This window comes from Crocuta crocuta, unplaced genomic scaffold (genome assembly GCF_008692635.1).
Source record: "Crocuta crocuta isolate KB4526 unplaced genomic scaffold, BGI_CrCroc_1.0 scaffold130, whole genome shotgun sequence".
NCBI lineage: Eukaryota > Metazoa > Chordata > Mammalia > Carnivora > Hyaenidae > Crocuta > Crocuta crocuta.
Window position 1 is genome coordinate 16,311,976 of NW_027527920.1, and position 27,551 is coordinate 16,339,526.

The 27,551-nt window shown below is 35.3% G+C and overlaps 1 protein-coding gene and 1 pseudogene across 7 annotated transcripts in view; one reads left to right on the forward strand and one right to left on the reverse strand.

Annotated features, from left to right (window-relative positions):
• Positions 1-27,551, reverse strand: part of TCF12 (transcription factor 12) — a 361,796-nt gene that overhangs the window by 300,263 nt on the left and 33,982 nt on the right. The window lies entirely within an intron of this gene.
• Positions 3,999-6,107, forward strand: LOC144218959 (proteasome maturation protein-like; annotated as a pseudogene).

Below are 27,551 nucleotides of genomic sequence, written 5' to 3' on the forward strand. Positions count from 1 at the left end.
TTATAGTTTACTTTCTCTCCCTCTCCTCCAGTCTCCACATATACACACACACACACACACACACATCGTTTTTATTCTGAATGTTCGATTTTTTAATTAGACCATCTTATAACTATGGTCTTGCTCTTTTTTAAACCATTTCCCTCAAGTGCACCTTGGCCAGTTGCCTTTCTTTGGCAAATACCATCCATGTGTCCTTTTCTAATTTTTCTATTTCTAACCAGGGAGGTTTGTTTTTCTTGGCAACTTTTAAAGGTTCTATATGTATAAAGGCTCTCAACCCATTGTTATATATTGCAAATACTTTTTCAAATGTGTAGTTTGCCCCCATACATTATATACAATTGAATTTGGCTTTTTAAAATTATACAATAGAATTATATTGTATTCTACAATAGAATTAGGCTTTTTATAATTAAAAATATTCTAGCATATAGATAAATACAAAATAACATAAAACTCATGTAGCCAGGCTATTACCCAGATATAACAAATGTTAACATCTAATCATATTCATCTCGGACTTTAAGACAGAATATTACAGGGATGGGCTAAAAGGGTGATGGGTATTAAAGGAGGGCACTTGTTGGGATAAGCAATGGGTGTTATATGTAAGTGATAAATCACTAAATTCTACTCCTAAAACCATTATTAATTACACCATATGTTAACTAACTTGGGTTTTTTAAGCTTAGTTTTTTCTTACTCTAAAATCAAATAGTCAAATTTAACATATGGAAAATTTCAAACATATGTAAAAAGATTTTAACTATTATAATCTGTGTTCTACCTTGTTTCATCTGTACCAGAGGTCAACAAACTTTTTCTATAAAATGCCACATAGTAAATATTACAGGTTTTTGTAGGCCCATGGGTCTCTGTTCCAATCATTCAATTCTGCCTTTGTATTCCAAAAGTACTGGATTTTGAACTTCTGGCCCCCAAAACTGTCAAGGAATAAATTTGTTATTTTATGCCACCCAGTTTGTGGTAATTTGTTATGGAAGCCCATGAAACTAATTTATCTATCCAAGAGAACTCTCTGCAATAATGTTTTATATGTATGTACACATATGTATATGTGTGTAAATATGTGTGTATACATATATAAAGTTATTTATTTATACTATATACATATAAAATGTTATTCATGGAGGTCCATGAAACTAATTTACCTACCCAATAGAACTTTCTGCAATAATGTTATAACACTATATACATAATAAATATTATATATCTGCAGTGTCCAACATGGTAGCTGCTGGCCACATGTGGCTGTCGAGCACTTGAAATGTGGCTAGTGCAAATGAGAATTTGAATTTTTTATTTTATTTAGTTTTAATTATTTTAAATTTTAAAATGTGTCCCTTCATGTTTTTTCTTTGAGATATTTATAGGAGAGAGAGAAGAAACTGGTAAACTGTTCTGTAAACGTTCCACAGTCTAGATTTTTCTGACTCTTCTATATTTCCTATAAGTTAGTAGTTGAATTTAGATGTTTTATCAAATTGAAGTTTAATTCTTTATTTTCTGGAAGGTGGTTATCAAGATTACTCCAAAGGGAATATTTTGTCTTATATCAGGAGGCAAATACTGTGACTGTCTTTCTCTGGTGTTAGCACACAAGATGTTCAATTACATTCATTAATTTTTTTTTAAATGTTTTTTATTTATTTCTAGGAGAGAGAGAGAGAGAGACAGCGTGATCAGGGGAGGGTCAGAGAGAGAGGGAGTCACAGACTGAAACAGGCTCCAGGCTCTGAGCTGGCAGTCAGCACAGAGCCCGACGCGGGGCTCGAACCCACGAACCGCGAGATCATGACCTAAGCGAAAGTCGGACGCTTAACCGACTAATCCACCCAGGCGCCCCTACATTCATTAATTTAATAGAGCTTACAAAATGATGATACTCTAATCTTATAATTCTTTTCTCGTATGTTAGCTAGAATAGTTCTATAAAAAGAAACTTTTCATCTACTCTATCACTGACCAAAGGGGCAGTTCCTATAGGAGAGGCAAGATAAACAATCAAATCTTTCCTTTTTCCAGATTAAAAAATAATGGTTTATTAGCACCTTTCACCAAAATGAACAGCAATTTTTTAAAAGTCATTATGAATTCATGTACTTACACATATGACATTTCTTAATCCATTAGAGGTACTATTTTTATTAAAGCTTAAATTTTCCAATTTTTAGCCAGTAGGAAACTCTTCAAACTGGACCCTTAGTCTTTTTGACAAGACTCTGTAGTCTTTGAAACTTCCTTCTTATCCAGTATGACAAGATGTTTCAGGCTTATTTTGTACATTTCCTGCCTCATATAGGAAACTGGCCATTTTCCCTAAGTATCTCTGATTACTTTTAATAAGAAATTGATGTGTAAGAGACCTCAATTTAAATGCAAAAAAAACCCTCACTTTTTTTGAAAACAGAATTCTAAACTTTTATTAAAATGATTATTTACAATTGGTTGTGTGTCAGTTATCTGCCATAAATGCTTGGAATTGCCTCATATTAAATAGTAATATACAAAAAGCCAGTTTTTGTTATTAGCATTTTTTATTTTTAACATTTAGACACAGGTTGTAGACAAAGACAGATTAGGTAATTTAAGATTTTTTAGGATGGATTCTAAAAATTTGAAATCACCAAAATTCAGCTATTATATAATTTATTAACAATAATTAAAACACCTACAGTTCACACATTTTTTTCCTCACAGTATAGGAGTATGATTATATAAAAAGTATGAGAGAGTGATTATAATTATATATACTTTTAAATCTAATTTTAAAGTAGGGTTACTAGCAAATTCCAAAATATCTTTAATTCTTGCTTTAGATTATATATTTTGTCAACTGTAAATAAAAATGTTTCGATTACTAATATTTTAAATGACCTGTTACTATATCCTAGTTAGCAGATCATGGCCAGGAGCTAGATGCTGGTACATGAATCCAAATGTCAAAATGAATTTAATCAATTAATCACAAAACATAGCAACACCATGTTTTCCATATGCACATAAGCTAAAAGTATTTGCTATAGAAGGTCCTTTATTAATATTTTATCAATAATGCAAACATTTTTCTTAAAAAAACTGTGGAGGAACCTTTACAAAATTAAACCAATTATGTTTAAAGTAGTTCACTGCCATTCAGTTAAACACCTAAAAGTCTATTGTTTCAGCAAATGTATTTATGTATAAATACATTCTATAAATGGTCCAACCACAAAAACAAAAATAGTATCTAAATAAATTACTTTGTAATATCTTACCTGGCAAGTTTAATCAAAGATAAATTTATTGGTTAAAAGTCATCAAGGAAGCAGATTTGTGCAAGCTGCTATTGAAGAGTATGAAATAAATTTATATATATGTATATATACACACACACACACACACACACACATATATATTCTCACACACACATCTCACCTGTAACTATTTCCTTTTTTTAAATGTTTATTTAAGAGAGAGAGTGTTTGCGCACATGCAAGCAAGCAGGAGAAGGGCAGAGAGAGAGAGAGGGAGAGAGAATCCCAAGCAGGCTCTGGTCTTTGTGTGCAGGACCCTATGTGAAGCTCCATCTCATGAACCATGAGATCATGACTTGAGCCGAAATCAAGACGCTTAACCAAGTGAACCACCCAGGTACCCCTCACCCATGACTATTTCTCAGATGGACAGATAGATGGATGCATACATGCATGGATGGAAGATGAGTTTATATTGATACTTCAAATTCTGATTGAACACTAAACGATTTCGTCCTTCCAGCCTTCCCCCTTTTCATATTTAAAAGGGTCTCTACCAACAATAAAAAATCTGGCTTCCAAAGCCCATAAAATGCTTATTCACCTGTCTTCTGAATCCTGGTATACAAAGAATTTAATTTTGGATTTGCTGACCCGGAGCTTTGCACAGAAAATCAAAGCCTAACAAACCCGAGTTCTCTATTTTTTAAGCGTTCTTTTTGTCTTCAGCCTCGAGGCATGCAGTCCAAGTACTGTGTTCTAAGGTTGTGTTAGTATGCCCCCCAAACCACATATAGTTATGTTATTCCTCTGAAATCAGTTGAGTTCATTCTTTTCTGTCTTAGTCCATTTTTGTTTTCATTTTTATCTCTAACTTCAGAGATTTTTTTAACATGTAAAACTTTAATTAAAACAGTTCTAAATGTAGAATCATACAAGAAGGTATACTCAGTAATGTCATGACCTCAATTCCTTAATCCCACGTCCATCCCTCATTCTTTCTATTATTCTTATTGTGTCTGTGGTTTCTGGTTTATCCTTCTTGTATTACCCACTTAGCTCTCCCCATCACCACAGCTACAGCCCCTTTTCTATCTTTCCCACAAGAGCAAAATTCTGGGATAAAGAGCCTATATTTGCTGTCTCTAATTTTTTTTACTTCCACTGTCCCCAACTTCTTCCCACTAGACTCTTTTTCCCTCCACTCTACCACAACTGCTCCTTTCAAAGTCACCAATGACCTCCAAATTATTAAATCAAGCAGTCAATTCTTAATCTTTAATTGTCTATCAGTAGCACTTAATACTGTTACCAGTCCCCCTCCCTTAAAACACTGCCTTCATTTGCTTTCCATGATAATCACACTCACTTTGCTTTCCTACTGTATTTCTGCAAGTGCCTTTTCACGTCTCTTGCTCATCACCTCAACCTTTAAATGTTGGGAGTGCCTACATAGTCTTTTGATCTCTTCTTCATGTACATTCACTCTGATCCCATGACTTTAAATTCCATATACTCAAATGACCCCAAGTGGATACCTCCAGCATCCAAGACCAGAATATTCAATTACCTCTAATATCTCCAACTGGATGTCTACTAGGTATTTAAACAAGTCTAAAAGTGGATTCCCAATCCTTTTTCTAAAAAAATGAACCAGGTTGTTCACAGAGCAAATTGAAGATGATGCCAGAAGGCTTGGATCTCAGCAAAAGGACAGCATTCCAGTTACTGAACTATCAGCAAGTTGACCTTTTGAAAGTCAGAACCTTCTTCAAAAAGGTTTCCCTGTATAAAAAAATGAACTTTTGCTCAGTGATCCTCTTGAATTATCAGAAAAAATTTCCAGCTCAACCAAGATAAAATGAATTTTTCCACATTGAGACACATCCGGGGTCTATATGCTCCTCTAAAATTACAAATAGAGGGGTGCCTGGCTGGCTCAGTTGGAGGAGCATGCGACTCTTGATCTTGGGGTCATGAGTTGAAGCCCCATGTGGGATGTAGAGATTACTTACATACATACATACAAATGGAATTCAAGGCAGTGCAGCAGGTTTAGCGTCTTCCATTTCTTCCAAGCTCTAATCTGTCACTGGGTATTTTGAGGGGTAATGATGAGACTATCAGATTTGAAGATATTCTTAAGGACTTGTCACAAAGTAAACTAATGGGAGAAATACACTTGATGGTGAAATATAAACTCAGGCTTATTGTAATCAACTGTGCTGTCAGTGAAAATAGAGGTGCTGCATCTTGTTTACAGTCAGCTTTCTACCGGGGAGTCTGGGTGGCTCAGTTGGTTAAGTGTCCAACTTCAGCTAAGGTCATGATCTTGTAGTCCGTGGGCTCAGCCCTGCATCAGGCTCTGATTAAAAACATATATGTAGTCAGCTTTTTACTATAATTTGGTGTACAAAACATTAAAAGTACTGCCACATGAGAATTCTTGCCTAAATAACATCTGATCACTTGAAATTATTTGGGTCTTTGCTCAGTGGCCATGTGACAAAACACTAAAGGGGGATGATTTAAAAACTCCCTCATTTTATATGAAAATAATGTTGCTAATTAGTATTTTAAAAAGGGTCCTCAGGTGTCAATCCAATCTATTCTCAGGGTATTCCATAAATTTAATTTTGAATAACATTTGAATCCGCAACCTTCACAGCAGCATCATCCTTCAGAGTAAGCATCTGTAAATGATTTCAGTGGCAACATTTCAAAGTAAGTACAAAATAAGATATTTACATTTTACCTTGTTTCAGTATAGCCCATTAGTACTCATAATACTGGGCTTTACTAATGCTATTTTAGAATTGTAACTATTCTTTGATTCTTTCAGGTTGAAAAATATAGTAAGTTCAAAGGTTTTGATTTTTGGTCTTGTCTTTAAAGTCAAAAATTAAAGGAATCAGCATATGTTGATTTTTAAAAAATGAACTTACTCCCCCTTTAAGCTTCCATTCTCAAGTAATAGTAACTATTCTTTCTGTTCCATCAGTTCTACTTCAATATATATCTCAAACTTAACCACATGTCCTATAGCCTCCTAACTGGTCTCTCCTTCCTACCCTACTTTCTACACAGCAACCAGGGTGATCCTCTTAAAATAATAAATGAGATGTCATTCCCTCCAATGGCTGCCCATTCCAATGGCTTCCCACCTCACTCAGAGTAAAAGCCAAAGCCAGGCTGTTGCACTTCCAAATGGCTATTTGTTTCAAATTGACTGAAAGCAATCTAAGTCCTCTTAGATTAGTGTTCTAAAGGTAATGTTATGAATAGATCCAAAAGAAAACAATGGAAACCAGCTTTTTCAACTATTTCTAATTAGACCCAATCCAAAGATAGGGATCAAAATTATTTTTTTTATTTACCCATTTATTTAAATAATCTCTATACCCAACATGGGGCTCAAACTCACGACCCTGAGATCAAGAGTCTCATGCTCTTCCAACTATACCAGCCAGGCACCCAAGTGGGGATCAAAATTTTATTGTCATATAGTCTTCACTGAGTAGCTCAAAAACTTGCTATTTTTTATCTAGCTAAAAAAGAAATTCCTCCACTTAACTAGCTTAATGTGAAACAACACTCACACATTTTTAGCAATTCCACTATAGTTACTGTGTTCAAGTTTCCTCAGATAAGAAGTACAAGAATGGATAGACTATCTGCCCTGATACTTTATTATTTCATCACAGTGAGGCTTAAATAGTGGCCCCCTCACCCCGTCCTCAGTAATGAACATCCTCTCTCCTTTTACGAACTTATTTTGAACCCAGAACAAATCCTAATCGGTTTGTTCCCCACTTTCTCTCCCATGAACTTGGCCCACATCCTTATACATAAAATTCAGTAAAGCCAAGAGTGCCACAGTGAAGAAAAGAGGCAAGTCTGGGCCTTGGCAGACAAAGCTCTATCTTCCTTACTCAATGAACCAGACACACTGACAAACAAAGAAGACTAAAAGGAAGCCGGAGTTTTAAAAAGGTCCATACAATAGCCACAAATTTCAGGATCTACACAGAACCCATTATGTTAGTAACCTATGTGTCATCCAGTACCAAAGGATATTCTTGCCAAGTATTTAACTGACCAATTGAATCTCTACTGTCAATAACCAAAAGAGATGCTTTAAATACTCTTTTTCTTTCCTTTACATTTACAAAAAGGCCTCTTCACACCAGAACAAGCTAGAAGGCATTCAAAAGAATGTTCCTTAATGAGGACATATTAGAGTTTAGTGGAGTAATTACTATCAATTATAAATCCAAATCAACTTAATCCATTTTGTACCAAAAACATTTGTTATTTCTTAAGTAGTTGATATACCTTCAACTCACAAGTGGTTGACATTTAAGCGCACATTCCAATACATTTAATAATAAACTGTTTACTTTCATATTTTAACTAAATTTTGCTACTAAGTGAAGAAAAAAAGTTGAAAAATTGTTTTTAATATCAAAGTCACCCCAAGAAGAAATGGCAATAGTCTATATAGTCTATATATCTCATAGCCACACATCAAGTGACTGAATTCAACTATATCCAGAGGAGAAAAGAGAAATAAGCTCGGAAAAACGTTCAAATACAGCTCATATATTCTTCCCCATAGAGAAGTGAAAATCATTTCCTGGCTTATTTTCTTATACTTAAAGAGTCTCTTGATTTAACAAGACTTACCTACCACATTAGCAGGTTAGATTACAGAATTAAATAAAGACTGTGTAGCATAATAAAAGCCAAAAACTGGTCAGTCTTGCTAAAAACTGACAAGCTAAGAAATTACTATAGGTAATAAGGAAATAACAAATAGAAATGCCACATATATACAAACAGAGAAATTAGAAAAGATTCACATAGAATGAAACAATCTTATCTTCATCATCACAAAAATCCCTGTATTAGAGTAGAGAAAAACAAATATTCATGACTATAACCCTGATAAAGTCAGACACCTGGTAAGCTTTAAGAAAAACAAACAAGGGACTCCTGGGTGGCTCAGTCGATTGAGCGTCCGACTTGGGCTCAGGTCATGTTCCCGCAGTTTGTGGGTTCGAGCCCCGTGTCGGGCCCTGTGCTGACAGCTCAGAGCCTGGAGCCTGCTTTGGATTCTGTATCTCCCTCTCTCTCTGCCCCTCTCCTGCTTATGCTCTGTCTCTCTCTCTCAAAAATAATTATTAAAAACTTTTAAAAAAAGAAAAACAAAATTTTCAATACGTTTTATGAAGATTTTAATAAAAAATGACTAAAACAAAGTATTGCCTCTTCAAGAATATTCACCCAAATACAACTTATACTATCAGAAACAGTGAAGAACAATATGTAAATTTTCAACTATCAAATCTTTTTCCGTAACAGCTATTTGCAAAAGCTGCTTTACTACACTTGTATTAGGAGAATAACTACCTTGTGAATGGCGAATATCCTTAAAGTTTTATCTGACACAAAAAACCCTAGCACTCCCCTAGGGCCCTAGGCATTTCCCCTAGACCTATTCAGTAAACAAAAGCCTCAAAAGCTAAATGTGAATTTTCAACTTAAGCCTGTACTATAGATATTTCTTTAATGAATAATTACTTTTAAAAAACAAGGATTGGGGTGCCTGGATGGCTCAGTTGGTTGGGAGTCCAACTCTTGATTTTGGCTCAGGTTAGGATCTCAAAGTTGTGAGACTGAGCCCCAAGTGGGCTCCACTCTGAGCATGGAGCCTGCTTAGGATTCTCTCTTCCTCTCTCCTGCTCCTGGGCATGCGTGCCTGCACTGTCTTTCTGGGAGGGAGGGAGGGAGGGAGGGATGGAGGGAGTGAGGCAGGGAGGGAGGAAAGGAAGGAAGGAAGGACGGAGGGAGGGATGGAAGGAAAGGGTGGAAGGGAGGGAGGGAAGGAAGGGAGGAAAGAAAGAAAAGGTGTGAGGGAGAGAAAGAGGGGGAGGGAAGGAAGGGAGGAAGAAAAGAAGGAAGGAAGGGAAGGGAAGAAAAAGTAAGCGGAAGGGAGGAGGAAAAGAATAAGAAAAAAGAAGGAAGGAAGGATTAAGTTTAATATTTCTAGCTATAAAATACATGCAAATAACTAATGCATTCTTTTTTAGATGGGGTAATAAAATAATCTTATAATACTCGATTCAGCAGCTAGATTTTACCTTACTCTTCATTCTTAAATTTAGAGGGAGAAAATCTTTTTACAGTTTCTGTAATACCAAATGTTGCCCTTTTCAACTAGTCTTAAAAGTAGGAACTGTATTTTACATACGCAGACAGTAGTAGTGCTTAAAATGGGGTTATCATTTTGATAGCTTCTAATATGTTAAAATGGCAAAATTTCTACCTGGTCCCTGGAATGGCTTTCCTTAAAAGTTTTACCAGGTTTTATTTCTTGGAAAAAGAAATAATAGAAGAGAATAATGAAAGTAACATATGGAAAAATTCACACAAGTCATCCATACAGGAGGAAACTGAATATAATCTAGAAATGACATATACATCCCATTTTCAAATGTGATTCCACTTAAGAATTAAACCCAAGTACCCTAAAGTCATTCACTGTATGTACTGAATTAACTTCTCTCCTAGGCATCTAGAATGATGCAAGTTATAAATCATTCTTGGGAGAATTGGAAAAACAGTCATCCAAATCATTTTCTGGGTTGATCAGTTCATATAAAGAATACTGGTTGGGGAAAAAAATCTATGCAAATTATTATTTGCCCTGATATCAAGGAGTAAAAATAACACAGTATCCTCAATATAGCATACTGTCTACAGTGACTACATATACAACTTATTAAAAAGCTAAATAATCTATTATTTGAATATGATATTTCAAATTAAAACCACTAGTAATCTATTATTTACTAGGTCCTAAACATGTCTCTGATCTTTTATTAGAAGGCACAAAAGTAGAGGACAAATTCCTAGTGACAAAAAGATTAAGAAAATAAGTCCAGCACATAACACAAAGAACATAAACAAAAAAAATGTATAAAATCATATTAAGCTCTAAATGATTCAGTATGTAAATTTTAATCAAGAGTTAGGGAAGGAAAAGATAACTGAAGGTTACATAGTAATCAGGGAAAGCTTAGTAACAAAGGTAAAACCTGAGAATGAAATTCTGAAATGAGCAGTGTTCAGGAAGGCAGAGAAATGAGAAGGCACACCATGCAGGAGGCACAACGTGAGTGAGAAGCAGACAAGAATAGCCACATGAGCAAAACCATGAGGAAGGCTGAGATTCAGGGTGTACAACAGAGAAAGTTGGTTACATAAAATAAAGATCTTGAGAAGAGCAGGCAGATCATGGAGTTTGAAGATTAATTTTTGTTTTTTACTAGTTTTTAAACAAGACCAAATTCTGAACCGAGTAATTTGTAAAGATTTTTATCTACTCTGCTTTTAATATCAAGACACATTAATATTAGAATGCATTATACCACAGTGATTTTACTAAAAATTGAGACAATCTTATTAGGCCAGCCAAAATATCCCACAGCACATGCTTAGGAACTTATGTTCTTAAAACAAAATACATGTGAAAAGAAAACCTCATATAAATATTTGTTTGCTGCAAGGATTAGCTTTGAGGGGGAAACTCAAAATATTCGCCTTCAAGTTAAAGCTAAAAACCAAATGCTTATTTTCCTTGTGCTGGCCTACAGTTGTATACGCTTACTGCTGACTGGATCCTTTCCTATCAACACACCCAGCACTTCAAAAGACCCAAACACTCTGCCAAGATTTCTGCCTCAAAGAGCCTTTGTTGCTATGGCAATCTCATGTTCTCAGGAACCCAAGTTAGCAGCACCCTAAGATACATGTATGAACAATGTTCAAACTCATCCTGTTTTCTCTTCCAGGCACAGGGAATATCCTATCACAACCATAACAATTTTTACTTGCTGTAATACAAAGTATAAACAGTATCTGCCAGTTCATGGAGAACCAGAATTACTTCAAAATAAATAGCTGCATCCAAAGAGAGAGAATTGTGGTTGGGAACTTCTTTTCATATTAAAAAGTAGATGTCCTAAAGTATGAAAGCCAACTGAATAAAACCCTGAGTCCAACTCAAATTTGACCAAAGATTTCTCCCTTTTCAAATATCTCAAAAAACTTTCCTAAAAAAGTAAACCGAAGATTAAAAAATGTACATAGAATGATGCCTTGGTTAAGAATATCCCCTGCTGTGGAGCCCCCAGATGGCTTAGTCGGTTAAGCATTCAACTCTTGGTTTCAGCTCAGGTCATACTCTAATGATTTGTGGGATGGAGCCCTGTGTTGGGCTCTGCACTGACACCATGGAGCCTGCTTGGGATTCTCTCTCTCTGCTCCTCTCCCCAGCCCGTGCACACACACACACACTCTCTCAAAGTAAATATTTAAAAAAAAAGAAAAAGAAAAAAGAAAAAGAATGTCTCCTATACTGACACACTGAAGATTTTTAACACCTTATTTAAACCAACAAAGTTAAATTCTGCCTAGAATTAAAGCTTTCCTTAGAAAGAAAGAGTAGAGGCTCTGAAAGATAGAGGCTGGCTGTAAAGTACACTCTGTCAAAATTTCATAAAGGAATATACTTGCTAATAAAGGGCACAAGTGAAAAACCACAACCAGAGTTCAAACATATGGTTCCACATATAAAATACTTCTGACCTAAGGAAATTTTTTTCATCTCTACCCAACTTATACTGCCCACATTCCCAAATCAATTAAGCTGTGCTTTCTATGCTCAAGCAGCTCTCAAGTTAACAGCAAATACCATGACAATAAAATCCAAACATTAAGTACTGAAAAAGTGCAATGAAGGCAATGACCTGCTAAGATTGTGAAAATAACTTTGAGAACTATATGTGTTCCTAGAAAATAAAACAGTAAAGAGTATCTAAATGTTGGACTTATATTTTGGAACGGATTTTCACTACAGTGTCAGAAAATTATCCTATAAGGGGTAAAAAAAAAAAATGGTCTTGACACAACAATACAAATTAAATTTACTCAAAAGAACCATTCACTTCAAGGAAAGTTAATTTTTTCCAATATGCAGGCTATGAGCACTAAACTCTTCTATAAAAGTCTATCAGTCCAGACATAGGTTCATGGAGTTCTTTAAATGCACACCTATTAATGAAGGCAGTTCACTAAGGGTTCTAACTTCCTGAAAGTCAAGCTGTTCATGTTATCATTTTGTGGAATTCCAGACCTGAAAGAGAGGTAAAGATGTCACAAAAGTTCCAATTTTTCTATCAAAAAATAACCTGAGAAATCAAGTAACAATAATCTCTATCTTTGCAAAACCAAGGTGCAAGTAGGTTACATCATTAATTGGAAGAATTTTATCCTGTTTGATATTGTGGTTTTTGTTGTTACAAAATTACATTCTAGTTTCTCTCTTCATGTTTCTGGGATCTTTTCCTTAATATGGATAGAAATGTCAACTGCCTCCAATGCCAACCAATAAAGGCACCTTCTTTCTTTAAAGGAAGACTTCTAACACGAGTTAAAAGTTGTAACCAAAAGACTAAAGGTTACCTAGAATAAAAAAAAAAAAAAAGGTAGAAATAGATCTTTTATCCAACACAGGAATCTGGAATGGAGTTTAAACCACAATGTCAAGCATTCTGTGAAGCAGCATTAATAAAGACCAAACCCATCACATCTCAGATGTGCAAATCCAATCACTTTCACACCTTAGAAAATATTAAAGAGAAACTGTCACTTTAAAAGCAGCTAAAAACTAGTAGACTTTCAAAGTCTTTTGTTTTTATTGTTATTTTTTTTACCACAATCCACTGTTAAATGCATTTTATATCACTACCTCATGTACATAAATGTACATTTATATAACAAATAAAATTTTATGAAAAAAATCCTCTAAGTATAGGTGATGCATCCTCATAGCTTCTGTTCTGTTGCATTTATCATGATGTGTGTGATCCACACACAACTCAACAATGGGTAATGACCTGCAGTTTGAAAATAATGAAAAGTAGAAGTTAACTATTACTAACACAATGCCTCAAGAACAGTTTTCACAAGCATTCATTCCCCAAATATTAATACTACACGAGGAATACTATGCATTTGACTATACTGTGCTATATAAGATCTTGAGACTGCTTATACAAATAGAACTATAGAGTTTTGTACCCTAGTGGTTTTTATTTTAATGATATTAGATAAACAAGGGGAAAAGGATATGTTAACCCATTTATTCATTATTTTTTCTAGCATGTGTACAAAAATCCAAAAAGGTTTACATTTGTATTACAATTACTAGTGTAGTACACACTGTCTCACTTCTTAGATACATGGAGCTATGCCAACCATAAGCAATTTATCTTTTTATCCTCAAAGCACTTAGCACAGTGCCTACCATCAAACTGGCACTTATTTACTGAACTAATTGTTTTATCTAATCTTAAAAGAATAGTTTATGTCTCAAAAAATTAGGAAAAGGCACAATAAAAAAGCTTTGGGTTTAACAAAAGTACTTTTGGATACAACTATAAAAATACCTCAGTATCAAATCAAATCTCTGGAAGTCTAAATTTTCCTCCATGCATTTGTAAGACTTCTGAGTTACTTAAATAGAATTTATTGTAAAAATGATTCAAACCAAATTCCTCAATCCAGTTATCATTAATAAAATCCTTATTTAAAAACTGCACAAGTGGGGCATGTGGGTGGCTCAGTCAGTTAAGCATCCGACTTCGGCTCAAGGTCACGATCTCGCCGCTTGTGGATTCGAGCCCTGCATCAGGCTCTGTGCAGACAGCTCAGAGCCTGGTGCCTGCTTCAGATTCTGTGTCTCCCTCTCTCTCTGCCCCTTCCCGACTCGTGCTCTCTCACTCTCTCTCTCAAAAATGTATAAATGTTAAAAAAAAAAATTAAGAACTGCAGGAGTAACTAGTAAATTTTAATTTAATCATTTCTTTTCTATAAGTAAATACATCCAACTCAAACTCTCTTGCAGACCAGTCAGAATACAAATAAATTACATATTTAACAAATGTATTTTCAAACTTTACAACCCAGAGATAGTGATTTCACTGGTAAAAGAGATACACACTCTATTTTGGAGCAGCTATTTACTTTCATTATTCAGATTAATTCTGTCATTTCAAAAAACTGAATGATGATTTCACTATTTTTTTTAAAGTTTATCTTGAGAGAGAGAGAGAGAGAGGGAGGGAGAGAGAAAGCGAGCAAGCAGGGGAAGGAGAAAGAGGGAAAGAGAATCTTAAGCAGGCTCCACACAGTCACACTCTGTCTCTTTCAGTGCAGAGCCCCACAAGGGGCCCATTCCCACGAACCATGAGATCATGGCCTGAGCTGAAAGCAAGAGCTGAAATCTTATTAGCCACCCAGGTGCCCCTCACTATTTCTTTTTAAGACCAAAGTTAAATGAAACAGATGGCCTGTGAACTTCCTCTAATTCAATATTTGTTTGCATCATCACCAAAACATGACCTATTTTTATACAATTTTATTAAGTGATAAACAAACATAACCATTTCAATAATGTAGGCATATCATACCTGAATGTAAAATTTGTCTCAAGAATTAAGTAGACTGAATAGCCAAGTCAAAATAAGAAACTTAAATATTGATTAAGCTGTCCCCAATTTCTCAATTTACAATAGATTAGATTCTGGGGGAAAAATGGTCTCCTGTGTGTGGAAGGTGTTTCTCCTATAAAAACTGGATTCTTGGGGCGCCTGGGTAGCTCAGTCAGTTAAGCATCAGACTTCGGCTCAAGTTATGATCTCATGGTTCATGGGTTCAAGCCTCTCATCAGGCTCTGTGCTGACAGCTCTAAGCTTGGAGTCTGCTTCAGATTCTGTGTCTCCCTCTCTCTCTCCCTGCCCCTCCCCAGCTATGAGCTCGCTCGCTCTCTCTCTCTCTCACAAAAATAAACATTTAAAAAAATTTTAAAAACTGGATTCTTGCTTCCATTTTTCATGAAGCCAGATGGTTAACGTTCATTAGTCTTTAAAAGTTTGCATCAAACTGTCAGAGACTGTTCTCTCTACACGGAATAGTAGTAACGTCACTAGGGAAAAGAAAGAACTATTTTTCCAATGGATTGATTGTAAGGCAGCTCAGTTGTGCCATCCTACTTTGTAGAATGATTAGAAATCTAGTTTAAGTCTTCAGAATAAAGGTTCACTCTATTTTAGAGTGCTATATCTTCTCTATGAAAACAATGGATACTCACAGCCTACTACGTCTGCAGTACAAATTAGTCTTTCATCTATATATCACAAAGAGAATGCCAGGCTCATAGGAAGTGCTCAAATATTTTCTGAGTGAAAAAATATTTAAACAGCTATATACGCCAAGTAAAAAAGTATTTAAGCATCTACTACATGCCAAACACTGTCTTAGCCCTGGGAATATAAAGGACGCAGAACATTATCAATTAGAATTCTACTTGACATAATGGGGCACCAGTGTGGCTCAGTTGATTAAGCCTCCGACTTCAGCTCAGGTCATGATCTCACAGGTTGTGGGTTCAAGCCCCATGTCAGGCTCTGTGCAATAGCTCGGAGCCTGGAGCCTGCTTCGGATTCTGTGTGTGTGTGTGTGTGTGTGTGTGTGTGTGTCTCTCTCTGCCCACGCCCCCCACTCGCACTCTGTCTCTCTGTCTCTCAAAAATAAATAAACATTAAAAATTAAAAAAAAAAAAAGAATTCTACTTGCCATAAGAAATAAGCAAAAACTTAAAATAAGACATGATCCAATAAGCCAGAATTTTCTCACTCTGCTAGAGTAAGATAACATAACATAGATTAAAAAAGGTCTGAAGTGAAAACCTATTCCCAGTTTCACAACCCAGTAGGTAAGTAATACAAATCTGGTTAACTTAATATTAAAAAGGTAGATTACTAGGGGTGCCTGGATGGCTCACTCAGTTGACATCCAACTCTTGATTTCAGCCCAGGTCATAATCTCCCAGTTCATAAGTTTGAGATCTGCATCAGGCTCTATGCTGATGGTATGGAGCCTGCTTGGGATTCTCTCTCTCCCTCTTTCTCCAGCCCTCTCCTAGTTTCTCCCTCCCTCTCTCTCTCTTTCTCCCTCAAAATAAATAAATAAATAACTTTTTAAAAAAAGAGCTAGATTTCTATGTGTAAACAGAAATACATAAACCTAATTTAAACATAAATTCAATTATGTTTATGCTAAAAAAACTAACTGCAGTTTTTATGTGAGCTTTTAACATATAAATGACCACACTACACACAATACATGGCCTAGCATAGCATAGTCCAACAGAACTTTCTACAATGATGGAAATATTCTACATTTGCACTGTCCAATATGGTAGCCACTAGATACATGTGGCTATTAGGCACTTAGAATGTGGCTAGACCAATGTGGAACTAAACAGTCTTTTTAAAAAATAATTTAAAGGGGCGCCCGGGTGGCTTAGTCGGTTAAGCATCCGACTTTCGCTTAGGTCATGATCTCGCGGNACACACAAGAATGAAATTGGACCACTTTCTTATATCACACACAAAAGTAAACTCAAAAGAATTAAAGACCCAAATTTAAGATCTGAAACCATAAAACTCTTAAAAGAAAATAAAGGCAATAACTCTTGGACATTGGCATTAGTAATATTTTCCTGCATATGTCTCCTTAGACAAGGGAATAAAAACAAAAATAAACTAACAGGGGCTATATCACACTTTGCACAGCAAAATAAAAATAAAAACACCAACAAAATGAAAAGGAAATCTACCGAATGTGAGAAGATATTTGCAAATGTACATCCAATAAGGGGAGTATCTAAAATATATAAAGAACTCATACAATATCCAAAAAATAAATAATCCAATTAAATAATGGTCAGAGGACCTAAACTGCCATTTTGCCCAAAGAAGATGAACAGATGGCCAACAAACTCATGAAAAGATGCTCAACATCACTAATCATCAGGGAAATGCAAACTAAAACCACAATGACATATCACCTCACACTAATCAGAATGACTAGTACCAAAAAGAGAGAAATAACAATGTTGGCAAGGATTGGAGAAAATGAAACAGAAGTGTACTGTTGGTCGTATTATAAACTGGTGCAGCCCCTGTGGACAAGAGTATGGAGGTTCCTCTAAAATTTAAAAACATAAGTACCATACAACCTAATAGTTACACTTCTTGATATATAAAGAAAAAAACACTAATGCAAAAGGTATATGCTCCCTTATGTTTAATATAGCAATGTTTACAATAGTCACAATATGGACTATTGATACATGAACAAAGAAGACATGATAGAAATACACGATGGAATATTATTCAGCCATAAAAAAGAATGGAATCCTGTCATTTGCGACAACCTGGGTGAATGACCTAAAGGGTATTATGCTAAGTGAATTAAGTCAGAAAACGACAAATACCATTTGATTTCACTTTTACGTGGAATCTAGAAAACAAAACAAATGAACAAACAAAAATCAGAAACAGACTCATAAACACAGATAAGAAACTTGTGGTTGCCAAAAAATGGAAAAGGGGATAAGTGAAACAGATGAAAAGGAATTAAGAGGCACAAACTTCTGGTTATAAAATAAACAAGTGATAGGGATTAAAAAGTACACCGTAGGGAATACAGTCAATAATGTAATAAATTTTCATGGTGACACACAGTAACTATATTTACTATGGTATTTAATAATATACATAATTGCTGAATCATTATGTTGTATGACTGAAACTATGTTGTGTTATATGTTAACTATACTTTAATTAAAAATTCTAAAATAGTAATTTAAATATAAATAGGCAGAACTTCTATTTCCAGTAAAGACAGAATAACATGGAGTTAAGGCGAATGGATTTACATTCTTGCCTGGAAAAAAAAAAGCATAAAATGAAGAAAATGAATGCCAGTGATTTAAGACACTGGATAACAGACACCAAAGACACTGATCTCAGAGAGTCAAGACATAAATTACATAAGCCCTACAAATGACCAAACATACTGACTTGAGAAAGTTTCCAAACTGAGGTACAGGAAGTGGAGAACGAAGACGAATAATGGGCTCAATGAGTTGAGAACATGGATATGGACCTCACAGACTGAACAGGACAGAGAAGCAATCAGAGAGCAGCACTGAGAGCAAGCAAATTGCTGCAGAGTACTAACTGGCACATGCATACGAATAAACTACCTGAAGCCTGAGAAAGAGTAACCTTCCAAAATAAAAGGTAACAATGCTAAGCACTCATACTGGACCAGTAATAGTGTCTGTACCCTGGAATCAGACTAGAAAACTTCATGAATCCTGGGTTAGTGGTAGAATACACAAAACAGATTCCCTCAGTAGTGAGGAATAATCAGCCCTAGACTAAGCACTACTCTGCATCTACCTAACACATCTTAAAAACTAAGACCAGAAAGAAATCAAGCAATTTCAAAGTAACTAAACCACAACCTAAAACAAAGTTAAACAACATATTTAGTAAAACAGAAATATGCAACAAAAATATGTTGCACTGTAAAATTCAGGATGTCTGCAACCTAGTAAAAATTATTAGGCATTACAAAGAAGCAGAAGAGTATAAATCATACAGACAGGGGAAAAATCGATTACTTAAATTCAACCACAACTGAAACAGATATAATAATGAACAGATCAGAATATTAACTTAGTTACTATAAAGTATTCCATATGTATAAAAAGATTAGAAATAAGAAGATATTTAAAAAATACAAATCAACGCATGAGAAGACTGGAAGATGGTGGAGGAGTAGGAGGACCCTACACTTGCCTGGTCCCCCTAATACAACTATGTAACTATCAAATCATCCTAAAAATTCCAGAAGTTGACCTGAAGTCTAGGAGGACAAACTCCATAACAAAAGGTAGAGAAGAGGCCACATCAAAGAAAACAGAAGTATGGAGACACATTTTGAAAGAGAAACAGATCATGGCTGCTACCCTGGGGAGGGAGCCTTGGTCATGGAGAAGGTTGAGAGCCAAGCTAGCATAGAGGAGGATACAGGGAAAACCAATCCCCATAGCAACTGGCTTGGAAAATGAAAAGGGTCAAATTTTGTGAATTCTTAAAACCAGCAGGGCTTAAAAGCCTGGAGTTTTAAAGGTCAGCGTGTTTGACTCTGTGAAAGCCCAGGAGAACATTGTGCTGTTCTTAAAGAGGGGGCAGGCAAACAACCTGCAGACGTACAGCATGATCTGAAAAGTGTCTGAGGAACACAGTGGGGAGGTTATTCACTCATCTCAGAACACATCCCAGAGATCTCTCTACGAACAAAGGAACTAGCTGTCACCATTTCTGTCTCTTACCCCTCAGCATAAGGGGCGACCTATGGGAACCAGCACAATGCCAACATTCGCTACATAACTTGCTTACACTGAGCCCTACCCCCTACACGTTGGTGGAACTGCCTTTTACAGTTACATCTGCCTCAGTCCTAGCACAGCAGGCCCTGTCCCCAAAAAGACTGGCTCTAACCCCTGCTCACACCACATCTCCCAAAGCAGACTTACAGAGCCTTGGTTCTGCTGACAGTGGCAACAGGTCTCATTTCACAAACAGACCAGAGCACACCTAATTAAAACACATCACATTCATGCCAGGGACCAAACACTATCCAGAAAAGGCAGAGAGGCTCTGTAGACGACTAACCTGAAGGATAAAACGGCCAGGATAAAACATCAGGACATATGCAGCACACATGGGAGACACTACTGGAAGTACCAGGTACTGGAGAATAGGGGACACTACACAACAGAGCATGACAGGACCTCTTCTTCATAAGGCCATTACCCTCAAGAACAGGTGATAAGCTGACTTCCCTAACACACAGACAACAGAGACTTAGACAAAACAAACAAACAAACAAACAAAAATATATATATATATAAATTCATCTAAAATGAAAGAATAAAACAAGGCCACAGCCAGAAATTTAGGCAAAACAGATATAAGTAATATGCCTAATAGACAATTTGAAGTATGATTATAAGGATACTCAACGGACTTGAGAAAAGAGTGGAAGACATGAGTAAGACTCTTAAGACAGAGATAAGGAATAACATAGCAAAGATAAAGAGTTCAATAAATGAAATGAGAAACATGCTTGATGGAATGAACAGCAGGATGCAAGAAGCAGAGGAAAAAATTAATAACACAGAAGACATAGTAATGGAAAGTAATCAAGATGAACAAAAGAGAGAAAAAAGAATTTTATAAAACAAAAGCAGACATAGGGAACTAAGTGACTTGATCAAACAAAGTAACATTTACATTATAGGAACCTCAGAAGAGAAAAAAAAAGGGGGAGAGAAAATTCATTTGAAGAAATAACAGCTGAAAACTTCTCTAATCTGTATGAGGAAACAGATAACCACATCCAGGAGGCACAGAGAATTCCCATCAAAATCAACAAAAACAGATCCACAGCAAGACATACAATAATTAATTTGGTAAAATATAATGAAAACGAAAAAGATTTTGAAGTGACAAAACAAAAGACGACAGTAACTTAAAAGGAAAAACTCATCAGTCTACCACATAGTTTTCAACATAAACTTTCCAAGCCAGAAGGGAGTGGCATGATATATGCTGAATGGGAAATCTTCAGCTTAAGAAAACTCTACCCAGCAAGGCTATCATTCAGAATAGAAGAAGCGGTAAAGAGTTTCCCTGACAAAAACTAAAGGAGATCATAACCACTACAACAGTCTTGCAAGAAATTTTAAAGGGAACTCTTTAAGTAAAAAGGAGAACAGGAGTGACAGTATAAAAGTAGGAAACACAAAAGCAGTAAAAAAAGAATTTTTCTGTAAAAAACTCACAAAAGTTTGTAAAATATAACATATACCTAAAACATGGGAAAGAGTAAAGAATATTTCAAAACTGACTGACCATCAACTTAATATAAATTGCTATATGCAGAAAAGTTTATACACAAACCTAATGATAACCATGTATCAAAAACTGCTAATAAATATACAAAGAATAAAGAGAATGAATTCCAAATATATCACTAAAGAAAATCAGCAGACCATGAGAAAAACAAGAAAGGATCAGAGAAAATCTTCAGAAACAACCACAAAACAAATAATAAAATGACAATAAATACATACCTATTAATGATTACTCTGAATGTAAATGACCTAACCACTCCAATCAAAAGACACAAAGTGACAGAAGAATAGATTAAAAACAAAACAAAACAAAACAAGACAAGACCCATCTATATGCTGCCTGCAAGATAATCATTTTAGACCTAAAGACTGAAAGTGAGGGGAAGGAGAAACATCTATCATGCAAATGAATGTCAAAAGAAAACCAGAGTAGCAACACTTAAAATGGACAAAATAAATACACTTAAAAACAAAGACGACACAGGCACCTGGGTTGATCGTTGGTTAAGTGTCCAACTTCAGCTCAGGTCACGATCTCACAGTTTGAGTTTGAGGCCCATGTCACACTCTGTGCTAAGGGCTCAGAGCCTGGAGCCTGCTTTGGATTCTGTCTCCCTCTCTCTCTACCCCTCCTCCACTGTTCTCTCTCTCTCTCTCTAAAATAAATAAACATTAAAGTTTTTTTAAAAAATACAATAAGAAATAAAAAAGGACACTATATAATAATAAAGGGGACAACTGAAAAAGAAGATATAACAACAGTAAATATTTTTGTGCCCAACATAAGAACACCCAAATATATGAAACAGTTAATAAGAAACATAAAGGAACTAGTCAATAAAAATACAATAATACTAGGAAAGTTTAACATGCCCCTTAAATCAATGGACAGACCATCTCAACAAGATGGTTAGAAAACAATGGTTCTGAATGACATAGTGGAACATGTGGCCTTAACAGACATGTTCAGAACATTCCATCCTAAAACAGAATACACATCCTTTACAAGTGCATATGAAATATTCTCCAAAACAGATCATGTACTACCCCACAAAACAAGCCTTGACAAATTCAAGAACATCTAAGTCTTATCATGTACCTTTTCTGACCACAATGCTCTCAAACTACAAGTCAACCACAAGAAAAAAATCAGAAAAGACCACAAAAATATGGAGGTTCAAGAACATGCTACTAAACAATGAAAGGGTCAACCAAGAAATAAAAGATGAAATTAAAAAGTACATGTAAACAAATGAAAATGAAAACACAACAGTCCAAAATGTTTGGGATGCAGCAAAAGCAGTTCTAAGAGGGAAGTATATAGCAATACAGGCCTACCTGAAGATGCAAGAAAAATCTCAAATAAACAACCTAACTTATACCTAAAGGAGCTACAAAAAGACAGAACCTAAAACCAGTAAAAGGAAGGAAATAGTAAAGATTAAAGCAGAAATAAATGATATAAAAACTAAAAAAAAAAAATAACAAGGAAAAAAAACAACCAATAGAACAGATCAATGAAACCAGTAGTTGGTTCTTTGGGGGGGGAATAAAATCAATAAAACTGACAAACACCACGCAAGACTTATGAAGGAAAAAAGAAAAAGGACTGAAATAAATAAAATTACAATAAAGAAAAATAATCACCACAGAAATACATACAATTATTTAAAAAAAAACATTTTGAAAATCTATACACCAAAAGATTAGACAACCTGGAAAAAATGCATAAATTCCTAGAAACATATAAACTACCAAAACTGAAACAGGAAGAAACAGAGAATTTGAACAAACTAATAACAAGCAAACTGAATCATTAAGAAACAAATGTCCAAGACCAGATGGCTTGGACACAGGCAAATTTTACTGAACAGTTAAACAAGAATACTTGCTCAACTCAAAATATTAACAGAAAAGGGAAACTTCCAAACTCATTCTATGAGACCAAAATTACCTACCCTTTTACCAAAACCAAATAAAAACACCACTAAAAAAAGGAGAACTACAGGCCAATATCCCTGATAAACATAAATGCAAAAATCCTCAACAAAATACCAGCAAACACAATCCAACAATATATTTTAAAAATCATTCAACACCATCAAGTGGGATTTACTCCTGGGTTGCAAAGATGGTTCCATATTCACAAATCACTCAACATACATCAGCTAAAGAAAGGGTTAAGAACCAAAAGACACAGAGAAAGTGTTTAACAAAGTACAACATCCATTCATGATTAAAAAAAAAAAAAACCAAAACCATCAACCAAGTAGGCTTAGAGGGAACATACCTCAACATGATAAAGGCCATAAACAAAAAACACACACAGCTAACATCATCCTTAATGAGGAAAAACAGCTTTTCCCATAAGGTCAGGAACAAAGATGTCCACTCTCACTACTTTTATTCAACACAGTACAAAGTCCGAGCAAGAGCAATCAGACAACAGCAGCAGCAGCAACAACAACAACAAAATAAAAGGCATCTAAATCGATGAGGAAGTAAAACTTTCACTATTTGCAGATGACATGATACTCTACATAGAAAACCCGAAAAACTCCACCAAAAAACTGCTAAAACTGATAAATGAATTCAGTAAAGTAGCAGGATACAAAATCAATGTACAGAAATCTCTTGCATTTTTACAACACCAATAATGAAGCAGCAGAAAGAGAAATCAAGGAATTAATCCCATTTTATAACTGCACCTCAAATAATAAGATACCTAGGAATAAACCTAACTAAAGAGATGAAAGACTTGTACTTTGAAAACTATAAAACATTGATGAAAGAAACTGAAGATGACACAAAAAATGTTAAGACATTCCATGCTCATGAATTGGAAGAATATTGGTAAAACGTATTTACATTATCCAAAGCAATCTACAGATGCGATGCAGTCCCTATGAAAACACCAACGGCATTTTTCACAGAACTAGAACAAACAATTCTAAAATTTGAAGGGAACCACAAAAGACCCCAAATAGCCAAAGCAATCTTAAGCAAGACTGGAGGCATCACAATTACAGACTTGAAGATATATTACAAAGCTACAGTGATCAAAACACTGGCACAAAAACAGACACAAGGATCAATGGAACAGAACAAAAAACCCAGAAATGAACCCACAACTATATGGTCAACGAATCTTTGACAAAGCAGGGAAGAATATACTATGGGAAAATGGCAATGTCTTCAACAAAAGGTGTAGAAGAGAACACAGGCAGTAACTTATTGACATTAGCTGTAGCAACTCTTTACTAAATATGTCTTCAGAGGCAAGAGGAACAAAAGCAAAAATAAACTGTTGAGACTACATCAAAATAAAAGGTTTCTGCACAGCAAAAGAAACAATCAACAAAACTAACAGGCAAGCTACAAAATGGGAGAAGATACCTGCAAATGACATATCTGAAAAAGGGTTAGATCAAAAGTCTATAAAGAACTTATCAAACTCAACACCCAAAAGACAAATAATCCAATTTAAAAATGGGCAGAAGAAATGAACAGACATTTCTCCAAAGATGACATACATATGGCCAATGGACACATGGGAAGATGTTTATTATCACTTACCATCACGGACAGGCAAATCAAAACTACAGTGAGATATCACCTCACACCTGTCAAAAATCAACAGCACAAGAGACAACAAGTGTTGGCAAAGATGTGGAAAAAAGGAACACTAGTACACTCTTGGGGAATATACAAACTGGTACACCCACTGTGGATAACAGTATGGTGGGTCCTCAAAAAGTTAAAAATAAAACTACCCTACAACACAGCAATTGCACTATTGGGTATTTACCCAAAAAATACAAAAACACTAATTCAAAGGGACATATGCACCCCTATGTTTATGGCAGCATTATTTACAATAGCGAAGATATGGAAGCTGCCTAAGTATCTAAAGACTGATAAACAGAGAAGATATGGGGGACACACACACACACACACACACTGGAATATTATTAACCTATGTAAAGGAATGAAATCTTACCATTTGCAATGACATGAATGGAATTACAGAGTACAATGCTAAGCAAAATAAGACAGAGAAAGACAAACACCATATGATTTCTTTCATATATGGAATTTAAGAGCCAAACGAGCAAAGAGGGTAAAAAGAGAGAGAGACAAACCAAGAAACAGACTCTTAGTGATAGAGAACAAACTGATGGTTATCAGAGGGAAGGTGAGTAGATGGACGGATGAAATAGGTGATAGGGATTAAAGAGCGCATTTGCTGTAATCAGCATTGGGTGATGTATGGAATTTTTTAATGCTTATTTCTGAAAGAGAGAGAGAGAGTGCACACAAGCAGGGGAAGGGCAAAGAGAGAGGGAGACACAGAATCTGAAACAGGCTACAGGCTCTGAGCTGTCAGAACAGAGCCTGATGTGAGGCTCACACTACGAGCCATGAGATCATGACCTGAGCTGAAGCCAGACACTTAACCAACTGAGCCACCCAGGTGCCTCAACGTATAGAGTTTTTGAATCACTATATTGTACACCTGAAACTAATATAACATTGGATGTTAACTAAATGGAATTGAAATTTTAAAAAAAATTTTAAAAAGAAAATTAACAATGTATGAAATGAAAATTCATACACTGGGAGGCTGGGAGGCTCAGTCAGGTAAGCATCCAACTCTTGATTACAGCTCAGGTCATGATCTTACGTTTCATGAGCTTGAACCCCGCACTGGGAGCTCTGTGCTGACAGCACGGAGCCTTCCTGAGATTCTGTCTCCCTCTCTCTCTGCCCTTCACCTGCCGATGCATGCTCTCGCACACTCTTTCACACAAATAAATAAATAAATAAACATTTTTTAAAAGCAGATGGAGAAAAAACATACACATTACCGAAAGATGAACAAAGATAAGAATGATATTATAATATTCATTGGATATGATAAAAACAGGAAGACCCTGGAGCAAATCTTTAAAATATCGAAAAGAAAAACTTACCCATATTTTATTTTATACCTGATAAAAATATTTCTGGAAAAAAAAAACAAGAGAATTTCTCAGCCATGCAAAAGCTGAAAGGAATTCATTACCAGATCTGTACTCAAAACAAGTTAAAGAAAGTCCTTCATGTAGAAGCGAAAAGACGCCAGATGGAAATAAGGATCTACACTAAGAAATGAAAAAGAAGTGGGAATGGTAACTTCATTAATAAATGTATACAAGTTTTTCTTACTGTTTAAATGTGTTTAAAAGAGGAGAGGCACCTGGGTAGCTCAGTCAGTTAAGCATCTGACTTCAGCTCAGGCCATAATCTCACGGTTCATGAGTTCAAGCCTCACTTCGGGCTCTGTGCTGACAACTCAGAGCCCGGCGGAGCCTGCTTCGAATTCTGTGTCTCCCTCTCTCTCTGCCCTTCCCCCACTTGTGCTCTGTCTCTCTTTCTTTCAAAAATAAACATTAAAATTTTTTAAAAATAAAAGATGAGTGACTAAACAAAAGTAACAATTTAGTAGATTTATTACATATGTAAAAGTAAAATATATGGTGACAATAACACAAAGGTTGTGAAGAGAGATGGATATAGATTACAATAAAGTGGTTACATTATATGTGAAAAGATAGATCACTTTTGCGACACTGACATAAGTTGACAATATAAACTATAAATTCTAAAGTAACCACTAAAATATAAAACATAAAAACAACATAAAAACTTGAATACAAAACAGAATCATTAAAAAACCCATTAATCCAAAAGAAAGAAAAAGGAAAAAGGGAACAAAGAACACAAGATAAAACAAATAGCAAGATGATGGACTTAAGTCTAACCATATCAACAATCACATTAAATATTTCAATTCAAAGCCAAGGTTTCAGAGTGGATAAAAATGTAAAACTCAACAATATGCTGCCTAAAATCAATGCACTTTTTTTTTTAAGGGTATTTATTTATGTTGAAAGAGTGAGAGTGTGCCCATGAGCAGGGGAGGGCAAAGAAACAGAGAAAGAACAACATGTGAAGCTCGATACCATGAACTATGAGATCAGGACCTGAGCCAAGATCAAGAGTCAGACGCTTAACCCACCAAACCACTCAAGTGCCCCCAATAAATGCACTTCAAACAGAATAGTTAAAAGTAAAAAATAAGGAAAAGTTATACAATGCTAATGTACCAAAAAAACTGAAGTCTATATATTAATATCATACAAAGTATATTGATAAGCAAAGAACATTATCAGGGACAAAGGAAGCCATTTCAAAATGATAAGAGTGATTTCATCAATAAGACATAGTAATCCTAAACAATAATGCATTTAATAACAAAGCTTCAAAATATGTGAAAATAAACTGATTTAACTGTAAGGATAAATAAAAAAGACACAACTCTAGGCACACATTTCAATTAACCT